Genomic DNA, 16892 nt, shown 5'->3' with positions numbered 1-16892 from the left:
TCGCTTTCTCCCTCTCTCTCCGTACTCTTCTTTCTCCTACTGTCCCCCTCTCTCCGTACTCTTCTTTCTCCTACTGTCCCTCTCGCTTTCTCCCTCCCTCTCTCTCTCCGTACTCTTCTTTCTCCTACTGTCCCTCTCGCTTTCTCCCTCCTCTTCTTTCTCCTACTGTCCCCCTCGCTTTCTCCCTCCTCTTCTTTCTCCTACTGTCCCCCTCGCTTTCTCCCTCTCTCTCCGTACTCTTCTTTCTCCTACTGTCCCCTCGCTTTCTCCCTCTCTCTCTCCGTATTCTTCTTTCTCCTACTGTCCCCCTCTCTCTCTCCGTACTCTTCTTTCTCCTACTGTCCCCCTCGCTTTCTCCCTCTCGCTCTCTCCGTACTCTTCTTTCTCCTACTGTCCCTCTCTCCGTATTCCTCTCTCTCTCTCTCTCCGTACTCTTCTTTCTCCTACTGTCCCCCTCGCTTTCTCCCTCTCTCTCTCCGTACTCTTCTTTCTCCTACTGTCCCCCTCGCTTTCTCCCTCCCTCTCTCTCCGTACTCTTCTTTCTCCTACTGTCCCCCTCGCTTTCTCCCCCTCTCTCTCCCCGTACTCTTCTTTCTCCTACTGTCCCCCTCGCTTTCTCCCTCTCGCTCTCTCCGTACTCTTCTTTCTCCTACTGTCCCTCTCTCCGTATTCCTCTCTCTCTCTCTCTCTCTCTCTCTCTCTCTCTCTCCAGTACTCTTCTTTCTCCTACTGTCCCCCTCTCTCTTCTCTCCCTCTCTCTCCGTCTCTTCTTTCTCCTACTGTCCCCTCGCTTTCTCCCTCCTCTCTCTCTTTCTCCTACTCTTCTTTCTCCTCCTACTGTCCCCCTCGCTTTCTCCTCCTCTCTCTCTCCGTACTCTTCTTTCTCCTACTGTCCCCCTCGCTTTCTCCCTCTCTCTCTCTCTCCGTACTCTTCTTTCTCCTACTGTCCCCCTCTCTCCGTACTCTTCTTTCTCCTACTGTCCCCCTGGCTTTCTCCCTCTCTCTCTCCGTACTCTTCTTTCTCCTACTGTCCCCCTCGCTTTCTCCCTCTCTCTCCGTATTCTTCTTTCTCCTACTGTCCCTCTCGCTTTCTCCCTCTCTCTCTCTCCGTACTCTTCTTTCTCCTACTGTCCCTCTCTCTCCGTACACTTCTTTCTCCTACTGTCCCTCTCGCTTTCTCCCTCTCTCTCTCTCCGTACTCTTCTTTCTCCTACTGTCCCCCTCTCTCCGTACTCTTCTTTCTCCTACTGTCCCTCTCGCTTTCTCCCTCCCTCTCTCTCTCCGTACTCTTCTTTCTCCTACTGTCCCTCTCGCTTTCTCCCTCCTCTTCTTTCTCCTACTGTCCCTCTCGCTTTCTCCCTCCTCTTCTTTCTCCTACTGTCCCCCTCGCTTTCTCCCTCCTCTTCTTTCTCCTACTGTCCCCCTCGCTTTCTCCCTCCTCTTCTTTCTCCTACTGTCCCCCTCGCTTTCTCCCTCTCTCTCTCCGTACTCTTCTTTCTCCTACTGTCCCTCTCGCTTTCTCCCTCTCTCTCTCCGTACTCTTCTTTCTCCTACTGTCCCTCTCGCTGTCTCCCTCTCTCTCTCCGTACTCTTCTTTCTCTAACTGTCCCCCTCTCTCCGTACTCTTCTTTCTCCTACTGTCCCTCTCGCTTTCTCCCTCTTCTTTCTCCTACTGTCCCCCTCGCTTTCTCCCTCCTCTTCTTTCTCCTACTGTCCCTCTCGCTTTCTCCCTCTTCTTTCTCCTACTGTCCCCCTCGCTTTCTCCCTCTCTCTCTCTCCGTACTCTTCTTTCTCCTACTGTCCCTCTCGCTTTCTCCCTCCTCTTCTTTCTCCTACTGTCCCCCTCGCTTTCTCCCTCCTCTTCTTTCTCCTACTGTCCCCCGCTTTCTCCCTCTCCTCTTCTTTCTCCTACTGTCCCCTCGCTTTCTCCCTCTTCTCTCTCCTACTGTCCCCTCTTTCTCTCCTACTGTCCCTCTCCTACTGTCCCTCCCTCCTCCTCTTCTTTCTCCTACTGTCCCCCTCGCTCCCTCTCTCTCTCCGTCTTCTTTCTCCTACTGTCCCCCTCGCTTTCTCCCTCTCTCTTTCTTTCTCCTACTGTCCCTCTCGCTTTCTCCCTCTCTCTCTCTCTCTCCGTACTCTTCTTTCTCCTACTGTCCCCCTCGCTTTCTCCCTCCTCTTCTTTCTCCTACTGTCCCTCTCGCTTTCTCCCTCCTCTTCTTTCTCCTACTGTCCCCCTCGCTTTCTCCCTCCTCTTCTTTCTCCTACTGTCCCCCTCGCTTTCTCCCTCCTCTTCTTTCTCCTACTGTCCCTCTCGCTTTCTCCCTCCTCTTCTTTCTCCTACTGTCCCCCTCGCTTTCTCCCTCTCTCTCTCTCCGTATTCTTCTTTCTCCTACTGTCCCCCTCGCTTTCTCCCTCGCTCTCTCTCCGTATTCTTCTTTCTCCTACTGTCCCCCTCGCTTTCTCCCTCTCTCCGTATTCTTCTTTCTCCTACTGTCCCTCTCTCCGTATTCCTCTCTCTCTCTCTCTCTCTCTCCGTACTCTTCTTTCTCCTACTGTCCCCCTCGCTTTCTCCCTCCCTCTCTCTCTCCGTACTCTTCTTTCTCCTACTGTCCCCCTCGCTTTCTCCCTCTCTCTCTCTCCGTACTCTTCCTTCTCCTACTGTCCCCCTCTCTCCGTACTCTTCTTTCTCCTACTGTCCCCCTCGCTTTCTCCCTCTCTCTCTCCGTACTCTTCTTTCTCCTACTGTCCCCCTCGCTTTCTCCCTCCCTCTCTCTCCCTCTCCGTATTCTTCTTTCTCCTACTGTCCCTCTCGCTTTCTCCCTCTCTCTCCGTACTCTTCTTTCTCCTACTGTCCCTCTCGCTTTCTCCCTCCCTCTCTCTCCGTACTCTTCTTTCTCCTACTGTCCCCCTCGCTTTCTCCCTCTCTCTCTCTCCGTACTCTTCTTTCTCCTACTGTCCCCCTCGCTTTCTCCCTCTCTCTCTCCGTACTCTTCTTTCTCCTACTGTCCCCCTCTCTCCGTACTCTTCTTTCTCCTACTGTCCCTCTCGCTGTCTCCCTCTCTCTCTCCGTACTCTTCTTTCTCCTACTGTCCCCCTCGCTTTCTCCCTCTCTCTCTCCGTACTCTTCTTTCTCCTACTGTCCCCCTCGCTTTCTCCCTCTCTCTCTCCGTACTCTTCTTTCTCCTACTGTCCCCCTCGCTTTCTCCCTCTCTCTCTCTGTACTCTTCTTTCTCCTACTGTCCCTCTCGCTGTCTCCCTCTCTCTCTCTGTACTCTTCTTTCTCCTACTGTCCCCCTCGCTTTCTCCCTCTCTCTCTCTGTACTCTTCTTTCTCCTACTGTCCCTCTCGCTGTCTCCCTCCCTCCCTCTCTCTCTCTCTCCCTACTCTTCTTTCTCCCTCTCCATCTCGTTCTGACCATGTGAAGGGATCTTTTCTATAGGTAGGGCCCTTAAGTGTGATTTTGAGAGCAAAAACCTGAAGAAAAAAAAAATCTAACAAAACAGAGCAAACTGAATTTGAGAGAAAAAAATATAAAAAGACAGAACTAGGCATTTTATTTTATTTTTTAAAGATTTTTATTGTGCCTGAAATAGGGCACAACCCGTCTCGGTTTCACCAACTGCACCACCCTCGACTCCGCCTAAACAAAACCAGTAGCCTATACTGGGTCTCCTTGCTATACAAATCCTAACCTTTGATGGTAACAACAACAGGACCTTTTAAAGTAACCTTTAGGCCAACAGGATAGCCTAAACTTTGATTTTTTTTTTTAAACAAGCCAGTATTCACGGGCTAGTGAGTGACTACTGAATCTGGGGCAAAGGCAGTAGCACGCCTTTCATCCACAAATAATGAAAATGGAGGAATGGAATTCCTAAACATGACTCAACAGCTTATGAAAGCTCTGTGGCATTTTGATTTAGAATGTGTATGCTTACCACTCAGAATTATTATTATTTTTTTAACACAAAAGTTTAGGTACTAATCTCTGCTGACGTTCCAGTTGCCACACCCTCTCTCCTCTGCTGACGTTCCAGTTGCCACACCCTCTCTCCTCTGCTGTAAGCAGGTTGCTACATGTCAAACCTCTTTTGACAGCACTGACAATACAGCACAATTTCACACACACACAGCATTTCCCCAACAGCCAACATGACAACAACCAAATCACTACGAACACAGGTTTTACTCATCTTACCCTAAACTTACCTTACTACACGGTAAACTCCAACTTGTATAATTGGACGGACAGAACAACATCTCACAAATGACCATTAACCTTGCTGGGAACTCACTATTGAAAGTAGGCAAAGTAAAACAACTCTGCTGAATATATTTTTGCAGGGCTTGCAAACCATTACAGACTACAAAAAGGAAAGCACAGGCGAGAGCTGCCCAGTGACATGAGCCTAGCAGAAAAATAACACTGAAACATGCATGAGAGCACCAGCTGTTCCGGAAAACTGTGTGATCACGCTCTCCGCAGCCGATGTGAGTAAGACCTTTAAACAGGTCAACATTCACAAGGCCGCAGGGCCAGACGGATTACCAGGACGTGTACTCCAAGCATGCGCTGACCAACTGGCAAGTGTCTTCACTGACATTTTCAACCTGTCCCTGTCCAAGTCTGTAATACCAAACATGTTTTAAGCAGACTACCAAAGTCCCTGTGCCCAAGAACACTAAGGTAACCTGCCTAAATGACTACAGACCCGTAGCACTCACGTCTGTAGCCATGAAATGCTTTGAAAGGCTGGTCACGGCTCACATCAACATCCTTAAGTTTGCCGATGACACAGCAGTGGGTAGGCCTGATCACCGACGACGACGAGACAGCATATAGGGAGGAGGTCAGAGACCTGGCCGTGTGGTGCCAGGACAACAACCTCTCCCTCAATGTGATCAAAACAAAGGAGATGATTGTGGACTACAAGAAAAAGAGGACCGAGCACACCCCCATTCTCATCGACGGGCTGTAGTGGAGCAGGTTGAGAGCTTCAAGTTCCTTGGTGTCCACGTCACCAACAAACTATCATGGTCCAAATACACCAAAACAGTCGTGAAGATCCTGGACTTCCTGACGGGCCGCCTCCAGGTGGTAAGGATAGGTAACAACACATCCACCATGCTGATCCTCAACACAGGGCCCCCTCAGGGCTGCAGTGGAGCAGGTTGAGAGCTTTAAGTTCCTTGGTGTCCACATCACCAACAAACTAACATGGTCCAAGCACACCATTACAGTTGTGAAGCGGGCACGACAAAGCCTATTCCCACTCAGGAGACTGAAAAGATTTGACATGGGTCCTCACATCCTCAAAAGGTTCTACAGCTGCACCATCGAGAGCATCCTGACTGGTTGCATCACTACCTGGTATGGCAACTGCTCGGCCTTCTGCCCGCAAGGCACTACAGAGGGTAGTGCGAACGGCCCAGTACATCACTGGGGCCAAGCATCCTTCCATCCAGGACCTCTACACCAGACAGTGTCAGAGAAAGGCCCTAAAAATTGTCAGTCTATGACTAGCCACCTTAGTCATATACTGTTCTCTCTGCTACCGCACGGTAAGCGGAACCCAAGCGCCAAGTCGGGGTCCAAGAGGGTTCTAAACAGCTTCTACCCCCAAGTCATAAGACTCCTGAACATCTAATCAAATGGCTACCCAGACTACTTGCATCCCTCCCCCTCCCTCTTTTACCCTGCTGCTACTCTCTGTTGTTGTCATATATGCATAGTCACTTTAATAACTCTACCTACATGCACATATAATCTCAATTTCCTCTAACCGGTTCCCCCTGTATATAATCTCAATTTCCTCTAACCGGTACCCCCTGTATATAGCCTCCACATTGACTCTGTACCGGTACCCCCTGTATATAGCCTCCACATTGACTCTGTACCGTAACACCCTGTATATAGCCTCCACATTGACTCTGTACTGGTACCCCCTGTATATAGCCTCCACATTGACTCTGTACCGGTACCCCCTGTATATAGCCTCCACATTGACTCTGTACCAGTACCCCCTGCACATTGACTCTGTACCGGTACCCCCTGTATATAGCCTCCACATTGACTCTGTACCGGTACCCCCTGTATATAGCCTCCACATTGACTCTGTACCGGTACCCCCTGTATATAGCCTCCACATTGACTCTGTACCGGTACCCCCCGTATATACTCTGTACCGTAATACCCTGTATATACCCTCCACATTGACTCTGTACCGTAATACCCTGTATATAGCCCCGCTATTGTTATTTACTGCTGCTCTTTAACTACTTGTTACTCTTATTTAATTTAAACTGCATTGTTGGTTAGAGACTCGTAAGTAAGCATTTCACTGTAAGGTGAAACCTACACCTGTTGTATTCGGCACGCGTGACTAATAAAATTTGATTTCATAGTTTTGATGTCTTCACTATTCTAAAATGTAGAAAATAGTTTTAAAAGATAAAAGAAAAACCCATTGCATGAGTAAGTGTCCAAAATTGACTGGTACTGTATATCAAACTAAACCATTTAAAAATACAGAACTCATGCATCAATCCCATATTTACCAGGAATCATTTGAAGCAAGTAGTAAGTATTATAGTGTGGTCCAAAGCAACAGAACATATGAGTCAGAACATATGAGTCAGAACATATGAGTCATGTTACACTGCACTCCAGACAGGGCCTGATGAAACCTCTATCCATGGGACAGACACATATACATACACACACACACACACACACACACACACACACACACACACACACACACACACAGACCTATAACGCAGTAACACATCGACGCAAACTCTCCCATCCTTATCCCGCAAAAAAACAAAACTGAGGTCAGTGGATAAATGGCCAAATCTATATATTTTTTTAAAAGACCAACTAGCTTTGGATTGTGAAAGTGTTATAAATGCCAGTGAAATAACCTTCCGGACAACCTAAGCCTACTCCAAAAACAAGGAGCCCAGGGAATATATTGTCAACATTAGCAGAAAGATTGGGTTACTGTATCTTCATACAAACAAGTATCCTGACCCCAAGAAATCTACACAAGACTTGTTTTGTTTTATTTTCCACAGGGAGTTTTCCGAAAGAATCAATTCAGTGGCTGGTGAATCACCCGAAATAGTCAGAGCGGACTTGGGGGCTTACAATAACGTTCCATTGATAAAATATAAATAAATAAATAAATAAATACTCTGTTGCATAATCTTTCTGAAACAACAGTAGCAACAATTTTGTTACCACCATAGACAATGTGACAAAATAAAAAAAATGTAGTATATATTATTATTATCACGTGACAGTTGGAAATGTATATATTATTATCATCACGTGACAGTTGGAAATGTATATAATATTATCATCACGTGACAGTTGGAAATGTATATATTATTATCATCACGTGACAGTTGGAAATGTAAGCTACACAGAGAATGGAGACAAAAACACTCATCTACTTCTCTGCTGTTGTGGGATTTACCCTGGTCTAGAAACTACTTTCTGTCATTAAAACTGTTCCACAGGTCAGACTAACATTTTCACTTCTCCATTTACAGGAAAACATAACAAGTTGGTTTCACTTCTAAATCTGAAGTAGGCCATGTGTAAATAAGCATGAATCTTTCATCCATATTATTCTGGGATCGGTCCTTCAAGAGCTCAACCAACAGTATTTCACGTAAACAATATTTTTTGTCCAGTCACACTCACAGCAGCCCTGTCATCACACATCAACACCCAGGTCAAAGTTCACCATGCACTGATAACAGTCAGAAATTGCAATGTTTTTGAGCAATTATGTAGCTAGTTCTGTCCTGTCCAGCACAAGATATGAGCCGGGAAGGAGGAATGGAATCTCTCAGAGCCCAAACAAATAAATGTGCTTGACGAAGGACAGAGCGGTGGGCAGAGTGGTGGGTAGAGTGGTGGGTGGGCAGAGTGGTGGGCAGAGTGGTGGGCGGGCAGAGTGGTGGGTAGAGTGGTGGGTGGGTAGAGTGGTGGGTGGGCAGAGTGGTGGGTGGGCAGAGTGGTGGGCGGGCAGAGTGGTGGGTAGAGTGGTGGGCAGAGCGGTGGGTGGGCAGAGTGGTGGGTAGAGCGGTGGGTAGAGCGGTGGGTGGGCAGAGTGGTGGGCAGAGTGGTGGGCAGAGTGGTGGGCAGAGTGGTGGGTAGAGTGGTGGGTAGAGTGGTGGGCAGAGTGGTGGGCAGAGCGGTGGGTGGGCAGAGCGGTGGGTGGGCAGAGCGGTGGGTGGGCAGAGCGGTGGGTGGGCAGAGCGGTGGGTGGGCAGAGCGGTGGGTAGAGCGGTGGGTAGAGCGGTGGGCAGAGCGGTGGGCAGAGCGGTGGGTGAGCAGAGCGGTGGGTGAGCAGAGCGGTGGGTGGGCAGAGCGGTGGGTGGGCAGAGCGGTGGGCAGAGCGGTGGGTGGGCAGAGCGGTGGGTGGGCAGAGCGGTGGGTGGGCAGAGCGGTGGGTGGGCAAAGTGGTGGGCAGAGCGGTGGGTGGGCAGAGCGGTGGGCAGAGCAGTGGGTGAGCAGAGCGGTGGGTGGGCAGAGCGGTGGGCAGAGCAGTGGGTGAGCAGAGCAGTGGGTGAGCAGAGCGGTGGGTGGGCAGAGCGGTGGGTGGGCAGAGCGGTGGGTGGGCAGAGCGGTGGGCAGAGCAGTGGGTGAGCAGAGCGGTGGGTGGGCAGAGCGGTGGGTGAGCAGAGCGGTGGGTGGGCAGAGCGGTGGGTGAGCAGAGCGGTGGGTGGGCAGAGCGGTGGGGGAAATATTCAAAAACACAGTGATACAAGTAGTAAAACTATTACTAAACCTATACAGTTCTCCCACGCCAATATTATTGAAAACATTATTTAAAGCTGCACTTTAGTCTCATACATTCACACAAGCTGATGGTTAGAGTTCACATGACATTCTCTTGACTGTTGCCATGACAATAGGTGGGTGGGCGGGTGGCTAGCTACAATAGAACATGTGATTTTCGTTCTCTCAACATTTTAGGCTAGCCAATTTAAAATTAGAGGTTGGCCGATTAATTAGGGCGATTTCAAGTTTTCATAACAATCGGTAATCAGCATTTTTGGATGCCGATTATGGCCGATTACATTGCACTCCACAAGGAAACTGCGTGGCAGGCTGACCACCTGTTACGCGAGTGCAGCAAGGAGCCAAGGTAAGTTGCTAGCTAGCAATTAAACTTATCTTATAAAAAAACAATCAATCTTAACATAATCCCTAGTTAACTACACATGGTTGATGATATTACTAGTTTAACTAGCTTGTCCTGCGTTGCATATAATCGATGCGGTGCCTGTTAATTTATCATCCAATCACAGCCTACTTACGCCAAACAGGTGATGATTTAACAAGCAAATTCGCAAAAAAAAAAGCACTGTCGTTGCACCAATGTGTACCTAACCATAAACATCAATGCCTTTCTTTAAAATCAATACACAAGTATATTAAACCTGTATATTTGGTTAAAAGAAATTAATGTTAGCAGGCAATATTAACCAGGTGAAATTGTGTCAGTTCTCTTGCGTTCTGTGCATGCAGAGTCAGGGTATATGCAGCAGTTTGGGCCGCCTGGCTCGTTGCGAACCGTGTGAAGACCAATTCTACCTAACAAAGACCGTAATTAATTTGCCAGAATTATGACATAACATTGAAGGTTGTGCAATGTAACAGCAATATTTAGACTTAGGGTTGCCGCCCGTTTAACAAAATACGGAATGGTTCCGTATTACACTGAAAGAATAAATGATTTGTTTTCTAAATGATAGTTTCCAGATTTGACCATATTAATGACCAAAGGCTCGTATTTCTGTGTTAATTATAATATAATTAAGTCTATAATTTGATAGAGCAGTTTGACTGAGCGGTGGTAGGCAGCAACATGCTCGTAAGCATTCATTCAAACTTTACTGCAGTTGCAATGCTTGAAGCACAGCGCTGTTTATGACTTCAAGCCTATCAACTCCCGAGATTAGGCTGGCAATACTATAGTGCCTATAAGAACATCCAATAGTCAAGGGTAAATGAAATACAAATGGTATAGTGAGAAATAGTCCTATAATAACTACAACCTAAAACTTCTTACCTGGGAATATTGAAGACTCCTGTTAAAAGGAACCACCATCTTTCATATGTTCTCATATTCTGAGCAAGGAACTAAAACATTAGCTTTTTTTACATGGCACATATTGCACTTTTACTTTCTTCTCCAACACTTTGTTTTTGCATTATTTAAACCAAATTGAACATGTTTCATTATTTATTTATTATTTATGTATTATATTAATTTAAAATTAAAGTGTTCATTCAGTATCGTTTTCTCACCAATTTCGTGGTATCCAATTGTTAGTAGTTACTATCTTGTCTCATCGCTACAACTCCCGTACGGGCTCGGGAGAGACGAAGGTCGAGAGCCATGCGTCCTCCGAAACACTACCCAACCAAGCCGCACTGAGTCTTAACACAGCGCGTATCCAACCCGGAAGCCAGCCGCACCAATGTGTCGGAGGAAACACCGTGCACCTGGCGACCTTGGTTAGCATGCACTGCGCCCGGCCCACTACAGGAGTCACTAGTGCGCGATGAGGCAAGGATATCCCTACCGGCCAAACCCTCCCTAACCCGGACGATGCTAGGCCAATTGTGCGTCGCCCCACGGACCTCCCGGTCGCGGCCGGCTACGACAGAGCCTGGACGCGAACCCAGAGTCTACGGTGGCACGGCTAGCACTGCAATGCAGTGCCCTAGACCACTGCGCCACCCGGGAGGCAAATATTATATAAATGTACTTTTAAAAAAAATATATATATATTTTTTTAAATATTAATAAAAAAATATTTTAAATAACATTTAAAAAATTCGGCCAATTAATCATTATCAGTTTTTTTTTTGGTCCTACAATAATCGGTATCGACGTTGAAAAATCATAAAAATCGGTCGACCTCTATTTAAAATAGCTTCAAAACATGTCTATGGGCTATTCAAAGAGTAGTGTGACCTGTAACAGGATCAGAGCCATCAATAAAGCACCGCATAACACAGCAGGTATGTTGTATACCACACGAGGGAAAGAGGCCCGGGGCTACACATGGAGGGGTGGAGAAGTGGCCACGACTCGCACGTATGACACCAGGTAACTGCCAAAATAAAGGAAACTCCAACATAAAGTAGTCTTCATAGGGAGTTGGGCAACCACGAGTCAGAACACGCCCCTTGAAATAGATTCAACAACTGTCTGGAACTCTATCGGAGGGCTGTGAAAACCATTCTTCCATAATTTGTTGTCTTGTTGACAGTGGTGGGGAAAATGCCGTCTCAGGCGCTGCTCCAGAATCAAGTGTTCAGTTGGGTTGAGCTCTGGTGACTGAGACGGCCATGGCATATGGCTTACATCGCTTTCATGCTCACCAAACAATTCAGTGACCACTTGTGCCCTGTGGGTGGGGACATTGTCGCTTTATGGGGGGGGGCATAGCCATGGTAGCCAAAATAATGCCCTGCCCAGCATTTTTTTATACATGACCCTAAGCATGATGGGATGTTAATTGCCTAATTAACTCAGGAACCACACCTGTGTAGAAGGACTTGCTTTCAATATTCTTTGTATCCCTCATTTACTGGAAGTGTTTCCTTTATTTTGGAAGTTACCGGAGGTGTGTTCATTACAGAAACCCTTTACCATTTAAGAACCAGAATGGAAGTAGAGGAAAACATTTCTATTGGACTGTTGGTAGAAGAAATATGCCCAGAGAAGCAGGAGATTGAACTTCACACAACTTTATATAGACTTGTCCCTGTTAGTTAACACTATCAACGTTTCCTTTTACTGTGGGAATTGTGATCGAATCAACGCAAATATTAGCAACTTTCAATTAAAGATTCAGAGACAAAACAAACTATTGATCTGATTGGTTACTGATCTGATTGGTTACTAATAATATCATTTAAAATCCCTCAAATGGTGTCCCATATGTGTTTAGACACGGTGACAAGTACGCAAGGCTATTTTGTTGGACGCAGAATGTTGGACGCAGAATGCATCTGATTAGGATTCTATCACATTGACAGCCTGTACTCTACACAGACCGGTGCGCCATAACCAATCAGAGCTGTACATGTGTTTATATCCTTCGCTAGTTAGTGAGATATTAGCCCAGTTATAGTCAGCAATGGGGGAGTGATTGCTTTCTTGAAGAACACAGAACGTGTGCATTTCTACACATCTTTGAAAAGTGAGTCAGGTAAAATATATATATTTTTGTCTTAAAGGGGTAGTGTTGTATTTTGAGACATACTTGAATAAGCTAAGTAGCCAATGAGCACAGGGTAGCATAATTTGTCATATTCTCTCTAATAAATGGTATGGGAATAATGATACGTTTTATTTTGTAAAGTGGTTTCTTGCATCAAAACGTTCAGTCACATCCTTGTCTGAAGAACAAGTGGATAAACAAGTTAAATGTCAAGGCCTGCATGAAAAGTCTCATGGGATGTAGGTGTACATTGGGGCGGCAGGGAGCCTAGTGGTTAGAGCGTTGGACTTGTAACCGAAAGGTTGCTAGATCGAATCCCCAAGCTGACAAGGTAAAAATCTGTCATTCTGCCCCCTGAACAAGGCAGTTAACCCACTGTTCTTAGGCCGTCATTAAAAATAAGAATATGTTCTTAACTGACTTGCCTAGTTAAATAAAAGGTTAAAAAAAATACAACATTGGCTGAACGATAGAACAGTTCTTTTCCATGTTACAAGGATGTATTTTCTCAATTGTTTTTGATGGTAGGCCACTCTGGTAGGCTTTACCTTTTGATCAAATAGCCACAGTAACCTACTGTTAAAACTAACTTAAAGCGGGTACAGCCTCTGTACCGCGGTAACGCACACCGGAAGTTGCACAGAATTTTCACAACGTTCAAGTTTGCCATCAGCAGACCGGAAATTAGCTCAGTGGCGAAAAACATTTAGGTGACCATTGGGTAAGTCCCTCCCCTTTCATTCAATAAACGTTTTGTAAGCGAAGACATTTATGGTTTATCCTATGTGTAACTGTGTTGTTTTTATCGCACTGCTTTGCGTTATCTTGGCCAGGTCAAGCATCTGCCTCTAACCCTAGGAAGCTCTTTGCCACCTTCTCCTCCCTCTTGAATCCTCCTCCCCTCCCCCCCCCTCCTCCCTCTCTGCAGATGACTTCGTCAACCATTTTGAAAAGAAGGTCGACGACATCCGATCCTCGTTTGCTAAGTCAAACGACACCGCTGGTTCTGCTCACACTGCCCTACCCTGTGCTCTGACCTCTTTCTCCCCTCTCTCTCCAGATGACATCTCGCGTCTTGTGACGGCCGGCCGCCCAACAACCTGCCCGCTTGACCCTATCCCCTCCTCTCTTCTCCAGACCATCTCCGGTGACCTTCTCCCTTACCTCACCTCGCTCATCAACTCATCCCTGACCGCTGGCTACGTCCCTCCCGTCTTCAAGAGAGCGAGAGTTGCACCCCTTCTGAAAAAACCTACACTCGATCCCTCCGATGTCAACAACTACAGACCAGTATCCCTTCTTTCTTTTCTCTCCAAAACCCTTGAACGTGCCGTCCTTGGCCAGCTCTCCCGGTATCTCTCTCAGAATGACCTTCTTGATCCAAATCAGTCAGGTTTCAAGACTAGTCATTCAACTGAGACTGCTCTTCTCTGTATCACGGAGGCGCTCCGCACTGCTAAAGCTAACTCTCTCTCCTCTGCTCTCATCCTTCTAGACCTATCGGCTGCCTTCGATACTGTGAACCATCAGATCCTCCTCTCCACCCTCTCCGAGTTGGGCATCTCCGGCGCGGCCCACGCTTGGATTGCGTCCTACCTGACAGGTCGCTCCTACCAGGTGGCGTGGCGAGAATCCGTCTCCTCACCACGTGCTCTCACCACTGGTGTCCCCCAGGGCTCTGTTCTAGGCCCTCTCCTATTCTCGCTATACACCAAGTCACTTGGCTCTGTCATAACCTCACATGGTCTCTCCTATCATTGCTATGCAGACGACACACAATTAATCTTCTCCTTTCCCCCTTCTGACGACCAGGTGGCGAATCGCATCTCTGCATGTCTGGCAGACATATCAGTGTGGATGACGGATCATCACCTCAAGCTGAACCTCGGCAAGACGGAGCTTCTCTTCCTCCCGGGAAGGACTGCCCGTTCCATGATCTCGCCATCACGGTTGACAACTCCATTGTGTCCTCGTCCCAGAGCGCTAAGAACCTTGGTGTGATCCTGGACAACACCCTGTCGTTCTCAAATAACATCAAGGCGGTGGCCCGTTCCTGTAGGTTCATGCTCTACAACATCCGCAGAGTACGACCCTGCCTCACACAGGAAGCGGCGCAGGTCCTAATCCAGGCACTTGTCATCTCCCGTCTGGATTACTGCAACTCGCTGTTGGCTGGGCTCCCTGCCTGTGCCATTAAACCCCTACAACTCATCCAGAACGCCGCAGCCCGTCTGGTGTTCAACCTTCCCAAGTTCTCTCACGTCACCCCGCTCCTCCGCTCTCTCCACTGGCTTCCAGTTGAAGCTCGCATCCGCTACAAGACCATGGTGCTTGCCTACGGAGCTGTGAGGGGAACGGCACCTCACTACCTCCAGGCTCTGATCAGGCCCTACACCCAAACAAGGGCACTGCGTTCATCCACCTCTGGCCTGCTCGCCTCCCTACCACTGAGGAAGTACAGTTCCCGCTCAGCCCAGTCAAAACTGTTCGCTGCTCTGGCCCCCCAATGGTGGAACAAACTCCCTCACGACGCCAGGACAGCGGAGTCAATCACCACCTTCCGGAGACACCTGAAACCCCACCTCTTTAAGGAATACCTAGGATAGGATAAAGTAATCCTTCTCCCCCCTTAAAAGACCTAGATGCACTATTGTAAAGTGGCTGTTCCACTGGATGTCATAAGGTGAAAGCACCAATTTGTAAGTCGCTCTGGATAAGAGCGTCTGCTAAATGACTTAAATGTAAATGTAAATGTAGGTCGCAATTGTAAATGAGAACTTGTTCTCAAATGGCCTACCTGGTTAAATAAAAGGTGAAATAATCGAAATTGTCTTTAAAAGGTGCACTCAAAAATTCCCAAAATAACTGATGAATTTACGAACGTGCAACACCCGTTGAATATGACCACCGTCAGCAAAATATTATAATATATTTGCCAGCAGCACAGTCAGTCACTAACGCTCTTGACAACATTAAAAACAGCCTAACCAGCTCTGCTAGGGTCAGAGACAGGTGTTCTCTCATTCGTGTCTGACCCAAATAATTATCTAAACTTTTTCGCTAAACAGTAGAACGCAGATTATTCAGTCGATTTTCCCATTGGTCCCTAGACTATCGCAACATCTATATGAACGCAGCGGCCACTTGTTTAAAGCTGTTAAAAGCAGTTTATCATAGCGCACTGCGGCGCATGTTCTGCGCATGTGACAAATCAAATTTGATTTGATTTATTATGGGCAACAATTTTAGTACTCATCACTGCATGCTCTACCAGAAAGTTGGTTGGCCCTCTTTCACGTAGGTTGATACATTGCTGATCTCATTTATAAAATAAAGGTGTTAAAAAAATTAAAATTAAAAAGTAGCTTGCAACTTTAAGCCAGCTAACTTGGGTGCTTGGAAACAGACATGAGGACAAAACGCTCGGATCAACCCTCGTCCTCCGCCAAAGCATCCAGGATGCGCTCTGAACGACCCGAGGGCGAAATGGTCTGAATTTTAAAAAGACAACATTTGACAACTCTGTGAATTAACGAGCGACCCAGAGAGCGCACTCGTGACACACTGGAGATAATTTACGAACACACCCTTTGATAGGATCAGAGTAGCTTGGTACTACAAAGCATATAAAAACACGCTAAAACAGTACCGTTTGACAGATAAAATACCTAGTTCACTAATGTATGTAGAGAACCAAACAGGTGCAACAAGACGGAAATGTTGAAAACTAGGAGCTGGCTTTCCTTAGCCCACGTTCGACGAGCTTTAACGTTAGTGAGAGTGGTGATGCCCCATCAAACACACCGGCTGCTAGGAGGGGGAGGCGGTTCGAGGTCTACTGGACTGGTCTAGCTAAGCACACTGGCAAATGTCAAAATATTGGTCATGAACAGCATATCTCTCAGTAGCCGTGCAACACAATACACACCATTTTTTTTTTAAATTGACATGTTGGTTTATTTTTAAAAATACAATCGGGATAGCTACTCACTCAGAAAGAATCAGCTGATACAACGGTGACTCAGTAGACTACACGACTTCCGCATTCACGAGCGATGACCTATGCTTCGACCAATCAGAAAAAGTAAAGCATGCATTTAAACCAATGGTGAGAGAGAATCCATACCAATAACTGCGGAATAGCCAATGAAAGTTTGTGACAGGTAAAAGCGCGGTTGTGTAGCCGCGTCAATGGCGTGCACACACCCACACCAAAGCCAATCAAGACAGATCGGTGCCTCTAGAATGGGTGGATTCGATTAGGATATGGTCCGTGTTATGAACGGGCAAAAGCGGTGGTGAGGGAGGAGTGCCTGTCTAAAATGGAACCGTGATCTACGCCACTTACTCATGAGTCAACATGGTGCATCGCCTAGAAACATACATCTATTTTCCATAAAATATATGTTATAATTTTCTAACTAATTTTACATTGGGAAGGCAGATTAAGCAATAATTGTTGCATGTGAAAATACACAATCCTACTCATTACTCCGCGTGCTTAATTACATCACTTTTGTTTTGAGCAGACTTCACCGTGGGCATTGAACGGGGGCACCTGGCTCACGCCCGGGATACAGCCCGGTTCCCAAGACGAATGCATTCAACTTTCACCTGGCACAAAACAAGTT

At 47.0% G+C, this 16892-nt stretch overlaps 1 protein-coding gene across 1 annotated transcript in view; it reads right to left on the bottom strand.

Moving 5' to 3' along the window:
- The window catches only part of mtmr4 (myotubularin related protein 4), a 127467-nt gene extending 111125 nt beyond the window's left edge, over positions 1 to 16342 (bottom strand). Inside the window, exon 1 of the mRNA XM_065023961.1 lies at positions 16253 to 16342. The gene's annotated coding sequence lies outside the window, so the exon portion shown is untranslated. The remainder of the gene's footprint in view (positions 1 to 16252) is intronic.
- Between the last annotated feature and the right edge of the window lie 550 nt (positions 16343 to 16892).

The sequence above is a fragment of the Oncorhynchus nerka genome, linkage group LG10 (assembly GCF_034236695.1).
Source record: "Oncorhynchus nerka isolate Pitt River linkage group LG10, Oner_Uvic_2.0, whole genome shotgun sequence".
Classification (NCBI taxonomy): domain Eukaryota; kingdom Metazoa; phylum Chordata; class Actinopteri; order Salmoniformes; family Salmonidae; genus Oncorhynchus; species Oncorhynchus nerka.
The sequence above is the reverse complement of the archived record's forward strand: the minus strand, read 5'-3'. Positions and strand labels throughout refer to the sequence as shown.